Genomic DNA, 15682 nt, shown 5'->3' on the forward strand with positions numbered 1-15682 from the left:
GGACTATGATATAATCATGCTGGTACCTGTGGAGTAATGACTTGAGTGCATGTGTAATACACCACATGGACTATGATATAATCATGCTGGTACCTGTGGAGTAATGACTTGAGTGCATCTGGAATAACCTACACAGACTATGATGTAATCATAATGGTACCTGTGGAGTAATGACCTGAGTGCATGTGTATCACACCACATGGTCTATGATGGAAACATACTGGTACCTGTGGAGTAATGGCCTGAGTGCATGTGTAATACACCACATGGACTGTGATAGAATCATACTGGTACCTGTGGGGGTAATGACCTGAGTGCATGTGTAATACACCACATGGATTGTGATGGAATCATACTAGTACCTGTGGAGTAATAACCTGCCTGCATGTGTAGTACACAACTTGGACTATGGTACAATCGAACTGGTACCTGTGGAGCAATGGCCTGAGCGCATATGTAATACACCACATGTACTATAATGGAATCATAATGGTACCTGTCCAATAATGACTTGGTACCTCTCAACTGTCCATGATTTCTAGGGACATCCCTGATTTTGACTCAAATTTAAACTCTGCCTCTCTTAATCCCTCCTAAAATGGATGACTTTTGGAGGAAAGGTGAAGAATTAAACTTAGTAAATACGGACAATAATAAAGGGATGTAGACTTCTTTAACTTCAAAAGAAGTAAATTAATTCACCTTCTCTTATTCTGTCAATGTCTCAAGATAGTAGTACTAATATTTTAAAAGTATCCCTGACTGTCCCTGATTTTCTATGGATTTGTCCCTGATTCCTTTGACATTTGTACCTGATTGGTTGAGAGCTATGTTAAATACACCACATGGACAATGATGGAATCATACTGGTGTCTCTGGAGTAATGACTGGAGTGCATGTGTAATACACCACATGGACTATGATGGAATCAAACTGTTACCTGTGGAGTAATGTCTTGAGTGCATGTGTAATACACCACATGGACTATGATGGACACGTACTGTTACCTGAGGAGTAATGACTTGAATGCATGTGTAATACACCACATGGACTATATTGGATATACAGTGGTACCTGTAAAATAATTACTAGAGTGTATTTGCCATACACCACATAGACTAGGATGAAATCATACAAGTATCTGTGAAGTAATGACTTGAGTGCCTGTGAAATAAATCTACATGGACTATGATGTAATCATAATGGTGCTTGTGGAGTAATTGCCTGAGTGCATGTGTAATACACCACATGGACTATGATGAAATCATACTGGTACCTGTGGAGTAATGGCCTAAGTGCATGTGTAATACACCACATGAACTGTGATGGAATTATACTGGCACCTGTGGGGTAATGACTGGAGTGCATTTGTAATACACTACATGGACTGTGATGTAATCATACTGGTACCTGTAGAGTAATGGCCTGAGTGCATGTCTAATACACCACATGGACTATGATGGACTCATTCTGGTACTTATGGAGTAATGACCTAAGTGCATGTGTGATACGCCACATGGACTATGATGGAATCATACTTGTACCTGTGAAGTAATGGCATTACAACATGTCTAATACGCCACATGGATTATGATGGAATCATACTGGCACCTGAGGAGTAATGACTTGAGTGCATGTGCAATACACATCATGGACTATAATGGAAATGTACTGGTACCTGTGAAATAATTACTTGAATGCATGTGTAATACACCACATGGACTGTAATGGAATTGTACTGGTACCTGGGAAATAATGACTTGAGTGGATGTGTAATACAGCACACGGACTTTGATAGATATGTACTGTTACCCGTGGAGTAACAACTGGAATGCATGTGTAATACAACACATGGACTATAATATAATCATACTGGTACCTGCGGAGTACTGAACTAAGTGCATGTGTAATACACCACATGTACAGTGATATAATAGTACTGTTACCTGTGGAGTAATAACTTGAGTGCATGTGTAAAACACCACCTGGACTGTGTTGGATACACAGTGTTACCTGTAGAATAATGACTAGAGTGTATGTGTCATACACGACATAGACTAGGATGGAATCATACTGGTACCTGTGGAGTAATGACCTGAGTGCATGTGTAATACATCTACATGGAATATGATGTAATCATACTAGTACCTGTGGAGTACTGGCCTGAGTGCATGTGTAATACACCAACTGGACTATGATGAAATCATACTGCACCTCTGGAGTAACGGCCTGTGTACATGTGTAATACACCACATGGACTATGATGGAATCAAACTGGTACCTGTGGAGTAATGGCCTCAGTACATATGTAATACACCACATGGACTATAATGGAATCATACTGGTACCTGTGCAATAATGACTTGATACCTCTAACTGTCCATGATTTTCAGGGACATCCCTGCTTTTGACTTAAATTTTAACTCTGTCCCTCTTAATCCCTCCTAAAGCGGATGAGTTTTGGAGGAAAGCTGATGAATTAAGCTTAGTAAATAGGGACAATAATTAAGGGTTGTAGACTTCTTTAACTTCAAAACATGTAAATTAATTCACCTTCACTTATTCTGTCAATGTTTCAAGTTAGTACTACTAATATTTAATATTTTAAAGGTGTCCCTGATTTTCTCAGGATCTGTCCTTGATTCTGTAGTCATTTGTTCCTGATTGGTTGAGCGGTACGTTAAAAAAAAAACACATGGACAATGATGCAATCATACTGGCACCTCAGGAGTAATGACGTGAGTGCAAGTGTAGTACACCACGTGGACTAGGACGGAATCATACTGCTACCTGTGGAGTAATGACTTGAGTGCATGTGTAATACACCACATGGACTATGATATAATCGTGCTGGTACCTGTGGAGTAATGACTTGAGTGCATGTGTAATACACCACATGGAATATGATATAATCATGCTGGTACCTGTGGAGTAATGACTTGAGTGCATCTGGAATAACCTACATGGACTATGATGTAATCATAATGGTAGCTGTTGAGTAATGACCTGAGTGCATATGTATCATACCACTTGGACTATGATGGAAACATACTGGTACCTGTGGAGTAATGGCCTGAGTGCATGTGTAATACACCACATGGACTGTGATAGAATCATACTGGTACCTGTGGAGTATTGGCCTGAGTGCATGTGTAATACACCACATGGACTGTGATGGAATCATTCTGGTACCTGTGGAGTAATGGCCTGAGTGTATGTGTAATACACCACATGGACTAGGATGGAATCATACTGGTACCTGTGGAGTAATGTCTTGGAGTGCATGTGTAATACAACACATGGACTATGATGGATAAGCACTGTTACCTGTAAAGTAATGACTTGAATGCATGTGTAATACAACACATGGACTATGATATAATCATACTCGTACCTGTGGAATACTGAACTGAGAGAATGTGTAATACACCATATGTACTATGTTGGATATACAGTGGTACCTGTAGAATAATGACTAGAGTGTATGTGTCATACACCACATAGACTAGGATGAAATCATACTGGTACCTGTGGATTAATGGCCTGAGTGCATGTGTAATACACTAGATGGACTGTGATGGAATCATACTGGTACCTGTGGGGTAATGACCTGAGTGCATGTGTAATACACTACATTCACTGTGATGGAATCCTTCTGGTACTTATGGAGTAATGGCCTAAATGCATGTGTAATAAGCCACATGGACTATGATGGAATCATACTGGTACCTATGGAGTAATGGTATTAGAGCATATGTAATACATGACTTCGACTATGGTGGAATCATACTGGTACCTGAGGAGTAATGGCCTGAGTGCATGTGTAATCTACCACATAGACTATGATGGAATCGTACTCTTACCTGTGGAGTAATGCATTTCATGCATGTGTAATACACCACATAGACTGTGATAGACTTATACTGTTACTTGTGGAGTAATGGCCTGAGTGCAAGTGTCATGTACCACAATGACTTTCATGAAATCATACTGGTACCTGTGGGGTAATGACCTGAGTGCTTGTGTAATACACTACATGGACTGTGATGGAATTATACTGGTACAGGTGAAGTACTGGCCTGAGTGCATGTGTAATACAGCACATGGACTATGATGGAATCATACTGGTACCTGTGGAGTAATATTTTGAGTGTATGTGTAATACAGCACATGGACTTTGATGGATAAGTACTGTTACCTGTGGAGTAACGACTTGAGTGCATGTGTAATACAGCACATGGGCTATGATATAATCATATTGGTACCTGTGGAGTACTGAATAAAGTGCACATGTAATACACCACATGGACAGTGATATAATCATACTGTTATCTGTGGAGTAATAACTTGAGTGCATGTGTAAAACACCACCTGGACTATATTGGATACACAGTGTTACCTGTTGAATAATCACTAGAGTGTATGTGTCATACACCACATAGACAAGGATGATATCATACTGGTACCTGTGGAGTAATGATCTGAGTGCATGTGTAATACATCTACATGGACTATGATGTAATCATACTGGTACCTGTGGAGTACTGGCCTGAGTGCATGTGTAATACACCAACTGGACTATGATGAAAACATGCTGCACCTGTGGAGTAATGGCCTGAGTACATGTGCAATACACCACATGCAGTATAATGGAATCATACTGGTACCTGTGCAATAATGACTTGATACTGCTCAACTGTCCATGATTTCCAGGGACAGCCCTGATTTTGACTCAAATTTTAACTCTGTCCCTCTTAATCCCTCCTAAAATGGATGAGTTTTGGAGGAAAGGTGATGAATTAAGCTTAGCAAATAGGGACAATAATTAATGGTTTCAGACTTCTTTAACTTCAAAACATGTAAATGAATTCACATTCACTTATTCAGTCAATGTCTCAAGTTAGTACTACTAATATTTTAAAAGTGTCCTTGATTTTCTATGGATCTGTCCTTGATTCTGTTGACATTTGTCCCTGATTGGTTGACAGCTATGTCAAAAACACCACATGTTACCTGTGGAGTAATGGCTTGAGTGCATGTGCAATACACCACATGGACTATGATGGACACGTACTGTTACCTGAGGAGTAATGACTTGAATGCATGTGTAATACACCACATGGACTATGTTGCATATACAGTCGTACCTGTAAAATAATGACTAGAGTGTATCTGCCATACACCACATAGACTAGGATGAAATCATACAGGTACCTGTGAAGTAATGACTTGAGTGCCTGTGAAATAAATCTACATGGACTATGATGTAATCATATTGGTGCCTGTGGAGTAATTGCCTGAGTGCATGTGTAATACACCACATGGACTGTGATGGAATTATACTGACACCTGTGGGGTAATGACTGGAGTGCATTTGTAATACACTACATGCACTGTGATGGACTCATTCTGGTACTTGTGGAGTAATGGCCTAAGTGCATGTGTAATACACATCATGGACTATAATGGAAATGTACTGGTACCTGTGAAATAATGACTTGAATGCATGTGTAATACACCACATGGACTGTAATGGAATTGTACTGGTACCTGTGAAATAATGACTTGAGTGCACGTGTAATACACCACATGGACTATGATATAATCATACTGGTACCTGTGGAGTAATGGACGGAGTGCATGTGTAATATACCACATGGACTATAATGGAACCATACTGGTAACTGCAGAGTAATGCCTTGTGTGCATGTGTAATACACTACATGGACTGTGATAGAATTATACTGGTACAGGTGAAGCAATGGCCTGAGTGCATGTGTAATACACCACATGGACTATGATGGAATCATACTGGTACCTGTGGGGTAATGACTTGAGTGCATGCATAATACACCACATGGACTGTGATATAATCATACAGGTATGTGTGGAATAATGGCCTCAGTGCATGTGTAATACACCACATGGACTGTGATGGAATCATACTGGTATCTGGGTAATAATGATCTGAGTGCATGTGTAATACACCACATGGACTGTGATGGAATCATACTAGTACCTGTGGAGTAATGGCCTGAGTGCATGTGTAACATACCACATGGACTATGATGGAATCATACTAGTACCTGTGGAGTAATGACATGAGTGCATGTGTATTACACTACATGGACAATGATATAATCATACTGGTACCCGTGGAGTAATGACTTGGTGTGCATGTGTAATACAGCTACATGGACTGTGATAGAATCATACAGGTACTTGTGGAGTACTAGCACAAGTGCATGTGTAATACACCACATGGACTGTGATGGACTGTATCTGTGTAGTAATGACTTGAATGCATATGTAATACAACACATGGACTATGATATAATCATACTGGTACATGTGGAGTACTGACCTGAGTGCATGTGTAATACAACACATGGAGTGTTATATAATCATACTGATACCCGTGGAGTAATAACTTTAATGCATTTGTAAAACACCACATGGACTAGGTTGGATACACAGTGGTACCTGTAGAATAGTGACTTGAGTATATGTGTAAAACACCACATAGACTAGGATGGAATCGTACTGGTACCTGAGGAGTAATGGCCTGAGTGCATGTGCAATACACCATGGAATATGATGAAATCATACTGGTACATGTGTAGTAATGGTCTGAGTGCATGTGTAACACACCACATGGATTGTGATGGAATCATACTGGTACCTGTGGGGTAATGACCTGAGTGCAGGTGTAATACACCTCATGGACTAAGATGGAATCATACTGGTACCTGTGGAGTAATGGCTGAATTGCATGTCTAATACACCACATGGGCTATGATGGATACATACTGGTACCTGTGGAGTAATGACTTTAGTGCATGTGTAATACACCACAATGGACTATAATTAAATCATACTGGTGCCTGTGGATTAATGGCCTGAGTGCATGTATAATACACTACATGGACTATGATGGATACATACTGATACCTGTGGAGTAATGGCCTGACTGCATGTATAATACACCACATGGACTATGATGGAAACATACTGGTACCTGTGCAGTAATGACCAAAGTGCATGTGTAATACACCACGTGGACTGTGATGGAATCTTACTGGTGCCTGTGGAGTATTGACTTGAGTGCATGTGTAATACACTACATGGAATGTGACGGAATCATGCTGGTACCTGTGGCGTAATGACCTGAGTGCACGTTTAACACACCACATGGACTATGAAGGAATCATACTGGTACCTGTGAAGTAATGACTTGACTGCATGTAATACACCTACATGGACTGTGATGGAATCATACTGGTACCTGTGCAGTAATGACTTGAGTGCATGGGTAATACATCACCTGGGCTATGATGGAATCATAATGGTACCTGTGCAATAATGACTTCAATGCATGCGTGTAATACACCATATGGACTATGATGGAATCACACTGGTACCTGTGAAGAAATAACTTGAGTGCATGTGTAATACACCACATGGACTGTGATGGAATCATACTGGTACCTGTGGAGTAATGGCCTTAGTACATTTGTAATACACCACATGGACTATGATGGAATCATTCTGGTACTTGTGGAGTAATGGCCTAAGTGCATGTGTAATATGCCACATGGACTATGATAGAATCATACTGGTACCTGTGGAGTAATGGCATTAGAGCATGTGTAATACACCACATGGACTATGATCGAATCATACTGGCACCTGTGGAGTAATGACTTGGGTGCATGTGTAATACACCACATGGACTATGTTATAATCATACTGGTACCTGTGGAGTAATGACATGAGTGCATGTGTAATACACCTACATGGACTATGATGGAATCATGCTGGTACCTGAAGAGTAATGGCTTGAATGCATGTGTAATATACCACATGGACTATGATGGAATCATGCTGGTATCTGTGGAGTAATGCCTTGTGTGCATGTGTAATACACCACATGGACTGTGATGGAATCATACTGGTACCTGTGGAGTAATGACTTGAGTGCAATTGTAATACACCACATGAAATGTGATATAATCACACAGGTATGTGTGGAGTCATGGCCTGAGTGCATGTGTAATACACCACATGGACTGTGATGGAATCATACTGGTACCTGTGGAGTAATGGCCTGAGTGCATGTTTAATACACCAACTGGACTATGATGGAATCATACTGGTACCTGTGCAATAATGACTTGATTCCTCTCAACTGTCCATGATTTCCAGGGACATCCCTGATTTTGACTCAAATTTTAACTCTGTCCCTCTTAATTCCTCCTAAAATGGATGAGTTTTGGAGGAAAGGTGATGAATTAAGCTTAGTAAATATGGACAGTAATTAAGGATTGTAGACTTCTTTAACTTCTAAACATGTAAATTAATTCACCTTCACTTATTCGGTCAATGCCTCAGGCTAGTACTACTGATATTTTAAAAGTGTCCCTGATTTTCTCTGGATCTGTCCTTGATTCTGTTGACATTTCTCCCTGATTGGTTGAGAGACACCACATGGACAATGATGGAATCATGCCGGTACCTGTGGAGTAATGACTTGAGTTCATGTGTAATACACCACATGGACTGTGATGGAATCATACTGGTACCTTTGGAGTAATGTCTTGAGTGCATGTGTAATACACCATATGGACTATGATGGATACATACTGTTACCTGTGGAGTAATGACTTGAGTTCATGTGTAATACACCACATGAACTGTGATATAATCATACTGGTACCTGTGGAGTAATAACATGAGTGCATGTGTAAAACACCACATGAACTATTTTGGATACACATTGGTACCTGTGGAATAATGACAAGAGTTTATGTTTCATACACTACATAGACTAGGATGGAATCATACTGGTACCTATGGAGTAATGGCCTGAGTGCATGTGTAATACACCACATGGGCTATGGTGAAATCCTACTGGTACCTGTGGAGTAATGACTTTAGTACTTGTGTAATACACCACATGGACTGTGATGGAATCTTACCGGTACCTGTGGATTAATGACTTGAGTGCCTGTGTAATGTACCACATGCACTATGATGGAATCATACTGATGCCTGTGTAGTAATGACCTGAGAGCATGTGTAATTAACCACATGGACTGTGATGAAATCATACTGGTACCTGTGGAGTACTGACTTGACTGCATGGGTAATACATCACATAGGCTATGATAGAATCATACCAATACCTGTGGAGTAATTGCCTGAGTGCATGTGATACACCATATGCACTATGATGGCTACATACTTGTACCTGTTGAGTAAAGACTTGAGCGCATGTGTAATACATCACATGGACTTTGATATAATCATACTGGAACCTGTGGGTAAAGATCTGAGTACATGTGTAATACACCACATGGACTACAATAGAATCATACTGGTACATATAGAGTAATGGCCTGAGTGCATGTGTATCATACCATATGGACTATGATGGAAACATACTGGTTCCTGTGGAGTACTGGCCTGAGTGCATGTGTAATACACCACATGGATTGTGATGGAATCATACTAGTACCTGTGGAGTAATAACCTGAGTGCATGTGTAATACACAACTTGGACTGTGATACAATTGAACTGGTACCTGTGGAGCAATGGCCTGAGTGCATATGTAATACACCACATGGACTATAATGGAATCATAATGGTACCTGTCCAGTAATGACTTGGTACCTCTCAACTGTCCATGATTTCTAGGGACATCCCTGATTTTGACTCAAATTTAAACTCTGCCTCTCTTAATCCCTCCTAAAATGGATGACTTTTGGAGGAAAGGTGAAGAATTAAACTTAGTAAATATGGACAATAATAAAGGGATGTAGACTTCTTTAACTTCAAAAGAAGTAAATTAATTCACCTTCTCTTATTCTGTCAATGTCTCAAGTTATAGTACTAATATTTTAAAAGTATCCCTGATTGTCCCTGATTTTCTACGGATTTGTCCCTGATTCCTTTGACATTTGTACCTGATTGGCTGAGACCTATGTTAAATACACCACATGGACAATGATAGAATCATATTGGTGCCTCTGGAGTAATGACTTGAGTGCATGTGTAATACAACACATGGACTAGGATGGAATCATACTGCAACCTGTGGAGTAATGGCCTGAGTGCATGTGTACTACACCACATGGACTATGATGGAATCAAACTGTTACCTGTGGAGTAATGTCTTGAGTGCATGTGTAATACTCCACATGGACTATGATGGACACGTACTGTTACCTGAGGAGTAATGACTTAAACACATGTGTAATACACCACATGGACTATGTTGGATATACAGTGGTACCTGTAAAATAATGACTAGAGTGTATTTGCCATACATCACATAGACTAGGATGAAGTCATACAGGTACCTGTGAAGTAATAACTTGAGTGCCTGTGAAATAAATCTACATGGACTATCATGTAATCATATTGGTGCCTGTGGAGTAATTGCCTGAGTGCATGTGTAATACACCACATGGACTATGATGAAATCATACTGGTACCTGTGGAGTACTGACTTGACTGCATGGGTAATACACCACATGGACTGTGATGGAATTATACTGGCACCTGTGGGGTAATGAATGGAGTGCATTTGTAATACACTACATGGACTGTGATGTAATCATACTGGTACCTGTAGAGTAATGGCCTGAGTGCATGTGTAATACACTAGATGGACTGTGATGGAATCATACTGGTACCTGAGGGGTAATAATCTGAGTGCATGTGTAATACACTACATGCACTGTGATGGAGTCATACTGGTACCTGTAGAGTAATGGCCTGACTGCATGTGTAATACACCACATGGACTATGATGGACTCATTCTGGTACTTGTGGAGTAATGGCCTAAGTGCATGTGTAATATGCCACATGGACTATGATGGAATCATACTGGTACCTGTGGAGTAATGGCCTGAGTGCATGTGTAATATACTATGACTTGAGTGAATGTGTAATACACCACATGGACTATGATATAATCATACTGGTACCTGTGGAGTAATGGCCTGAGTGCATGTGTAATATACCACATGGACTATAATGGAATCATACTGGTACCTGTGGAGTAATGCCTTGTGTGCATGTGTAATACACCACATGGACTATGATGGAATCATACTGGTACCTGTGGGGTAATGACTTGAGTGCATGCATAATACACCACATGGACTGTGATATAATCATACAGGTACGTGTGGAATAATGGCCTGAGTGCATGTGTAATGCACCACATGGACTGTGACGGAATCATACTGGTACCTGGGTAGGAATGGTATGAATGCATGTGTAATACACCACATGGACTGTGATGGAATCATACTGGTACCTGTGGAGTAATTGCCTGAGGGCATGTGTAACATACCACATGGACTATGATAGAATCATACTGGTACCTGTGGAGTAATGACATGAGTGCATGTGTATTACACTACATGGACAATGATATAATCATACTGGTACCCGTGGAGTAATGACTTGGTGTGCATGTGTAATACAGCTACATGGACTGTGATAGAATCATACAGGTACTTGTGGAGTACTGGCCTAAGGCATGTGTAATACACCACATGGACTGTGATGGACTGGTACCTGTGTAGTAATGACTTGAATGCATATGTAATACAACACATGGACTATGATATGATCATACTGGTACATGTGGAGTACTGACCTGAGTGCATGTGTAATACAACACATGGAGTGTTATATAATCATACTGGTACCTGTGGAGTAATAACTTGAGTGCATTTGTAAAACACCACATGGACTAGGTTGGATACACAGTGGTACCTGTAGAATAGTGACTTGAGTGTATGTGTAAAACACCACATAGACTAGGATGGAATTGTACTGGTACCTGAGGAGTAATGGCCTGAGTGCACGTGCAATACACCATGGAATATGATGCAATCATACTGGTACATGTGTAGTAATGGTCTGAGTGCATGTGTAACACACCACATGGACTGTGATGGAATCAAACTGGTACCTGTAGGGTAATGATCTGAGTGCAGGTGTAATACACCTCATGGACTGTGATGGAATCATACTGGTACCTGTGGAGTACTGGCCTCAGTGCATGTGCAATACACTAGATGGACTGTGATGGAATCATACCGGTGCCTGTGGGGTAATGACCAGAGTGCATGTGTAATACACCACATGGACTGTGATGGAATCATACTGGTGCCTGTGGATTAATGGCCTGAGTGCATGTGTAATACACTACATGGACTATGATGGATACATACTGGTACCTGTGGAGTAATGGCCTGACTGCATGTACAATACACCACATGGACTATGATGGAATCATAGTGGTACCTGTACAGTAATGACCAAAGTGCATGTGTAATACACCACGTGGACTGTGATGGAATCTTACTGGTGCCTGTGGAGTAATGACTTGAGTGCATGTGTAATACACCACATGGAATGTGATGGAATCATGCTGGTACCTGTGGCGTAATGACCTGAGTGAAAGTGTAACACACCACATGGACTATGAAGGAATCATACTGGTACCTGTGAAGTAATGACCTGACTGCATGTAATACACCTACATGGACTGTGATGGAATCATACTGGTACCTGTGCAGTAATGACTTGAGTGCATGGGTAATACATCACTTGGGCTATGATGGAATCATACTGGTACCTGTGCAATAATGACTTCAATGCATGTGTGTAATACACCACATGGACTATGATGGAATCACACTGGTACCTGTGAAGAAATAACTTGAGTGCATGTGTAATACACCACATGGACTGTGATGGAATCATACTGGTACCTGTAGAGTAATGGCCTTAGTACATTTGTAATACACCACATGGACTATAATGGAATTATAATGGTACCTGTCCAATTATGACATGGACTGCATGTGTAATAGACCACATGGACTATGATGGAATCATTCTGGTACTTGTGGAGTAATGGCATAAGTGCATGTGTAATATGCCACATGGACTATGTTATAATCATACTGGTACCTGTGGAGTAATGACATGTGTGCATGTGTAATACACCTACATGGACTATGATCGAATCATACTGGCACCTGTGGAGTAATGACTTAGGTGCATGTGTAATACACCACATGGACTATGTTATAATCATACTGGTACCTGTGGAGTAGTGACATAAGTGCATGTCTAATACACCTACATGGACTATGATGGAATCATGCTGGTACCTGAAGAGTAATGGCTTGAGTGCATGTGTAATATACCACATGGACTATGATGGAATCATACTGTTACCTGTGGAGTACTGCCTTGTGTGCATGTCTAATACACAACATGGACTGTGATGGAATCATACTGGTACCTGTGGAGTAATGACATGAGTGCAAGCATAATACACCAAACGAAATGTGATATAATCATACAGGTATGTGTGGAGTCATGGCCTGATTGCATATGTAATACACCACATGGACTGTGATGGAATCATACTGGTACCTGTGGAGTAATGGCCTGAGTGCATATGTAGCACACCACATGGACTGTGATGGAAAAATACTGGTACCTGTGGAGTAATAACCTGAGTGCATGTGTAATACATGACATGGAATGTGACATAATCATACATGTACCTGTGGAGTAATGGCATGAGTGCATGTGTAATACAGCACATGGACTATGATGATATCATACTGGTACCTGTAGAGTAGTGTTTTGAGTGCATGTGTAATACAACACATGGACTATGATGAAATCATTCTGGTACCTGGCATTATGGCATAATGGCATTAGAGCATGTGTAATACACCACATGGACTATGATCGAATCATACTGGCACCTGTGGAGTAATGACTTAGTGCATATGTAATACACTACATGGACTATGTTATAATCATACTGGTACCTGTGGAGTAATGCCTTGTGTGCATGTGTAACACACCACATCGGCTGTGATGGAATCATACTGGTACCTGTGGAGTAATGACTTGAGTGCAAGCGTAATACACCAAATGAAATGTGATATAATCATACAGGTATGTGTGGAGTCATGGCCTGAGTGCATGTGTAATACACCACATGGACTTTGATGGAATCATACTGGTACCTGTGGAGTAATGGCCTGAGTGCATGTGTAACACACCACATGGACTGTGATGGAAACATACTGGTACCTGTGGAGTAATAACCTGAGTGCATGTGTAATACATGACATGGAATGTGATATAATCATACATGTACCTGTGGAGTAATGGCATGAGTGCATGTGTAATACAGCACATGGACTATGATGAAATCATACTGGTACCTGTAGAGTAGTGTTTTGAGTGCATGTGTAATACAGCACATGGACTTTGATGGATACGTACTGTTACCTGTGGAGTAACGACTTGAATGCATGTGTAATACAGCACATGAACTATGATATAATCATACTGGTACCTGTGAAGTACTGAACTAAGAGCATGTGTAATACACTACATGGACAGTGATATAACCATACTGTTACCTATGGAATAATAACTTGAGTGCATGTATAAAACACCACCTGGACTATGTTGGATACACAGTGTTACCTGTAGAATAATGACCAGAGTGTATGTGTCATATACCACATAGACTAGGATGGAATCATACTGATACCTGTGGAGTAATGACCTGAGTGCATGTGTAATACATCTACATGGACTATGATGAAATCATACTGGTACCTGTGGAGTACTGGCCTGAGTGCATGTTTAATACACCAACTGGACTATGATGGAATCATATTGGTACCTGTGCAATAATGACTTGATACCTCTCAACTGTCCATGATTTCCAGGGACATTCCTGATTTTGACTCAAATTTTAACTCTGTCCCTCTTAATTCCTCCTAAAATGGATGAGTTTTGGAGGAAAGGTGATGAATTAAGCTTAGTAAATAGGGACAATAATTAAGGATAGTAAACTTCTTTAACTTCTAAACATGTAAATTAATTCACCTTCACTTATTCGGTCAATGCCTCCGGCTAGTAATACTGATATTTTAAAAGTGTCCCCGATTTTCACTGGATCTGTCTTTGATTATGTTGACATTTCTCCCTGATTGGTTGAGAGCTATGTTAAAAACACCACATGGACAGTGATGGAATCATACTGGTACCTGTGGAGTAATGACTTGAGTTCATGTGTAATACACCACATAGACTGTGATGGAATCATACTGGTACCTTTGGAGTAATGTCTTGAGTGCATGTGTAATACACAATATGGACTATGATGGATAAATACTGTTACCTGTGGAGTAACAAATTGAATGCATGTGCAATACAGCACATGGACTATGATATAATCATACTAGTACCTGTGCAGTACTGACCTGAGTGCATGTATAATACACCACATGAACTGTGATATAATCATACTGGTACCTGTGGGGTCCTGAGCACATGTGTAATACACTAAATGCACTGTGATGGAATCATACTGGTACCTGTGGAGTAATGGCCTGACTGCATGTGTAATGCACCACATGGACTATGATGGAATCATTCTGTTACTTGTGGAGTAATGGCCTAAGTGCATGTGTAATATGCCACATGGACTATGATGGAATCATACTGGTACCTGTGGAGTAATGGCATTAGAGCATGTGTAATACACCACATGGACTATGATCGAATCATACTGGCACCTGTGGAGTAATGACTTGGGTGCATGTGTAATACAC

Source organism: Protopterus annectens, chromosome 8.part1, assembly GCF_019279795.1.
Source record: "Protopterus annectens isolate FY-2018-M chromosome 8.part1, PAN1.0, whole genome shotgun sequence".
NCBI lineage: Eukaryota > Metazoa > Chordata > Ceratodontiformes > Protopteridae > Protopterus > Protopterus annectens.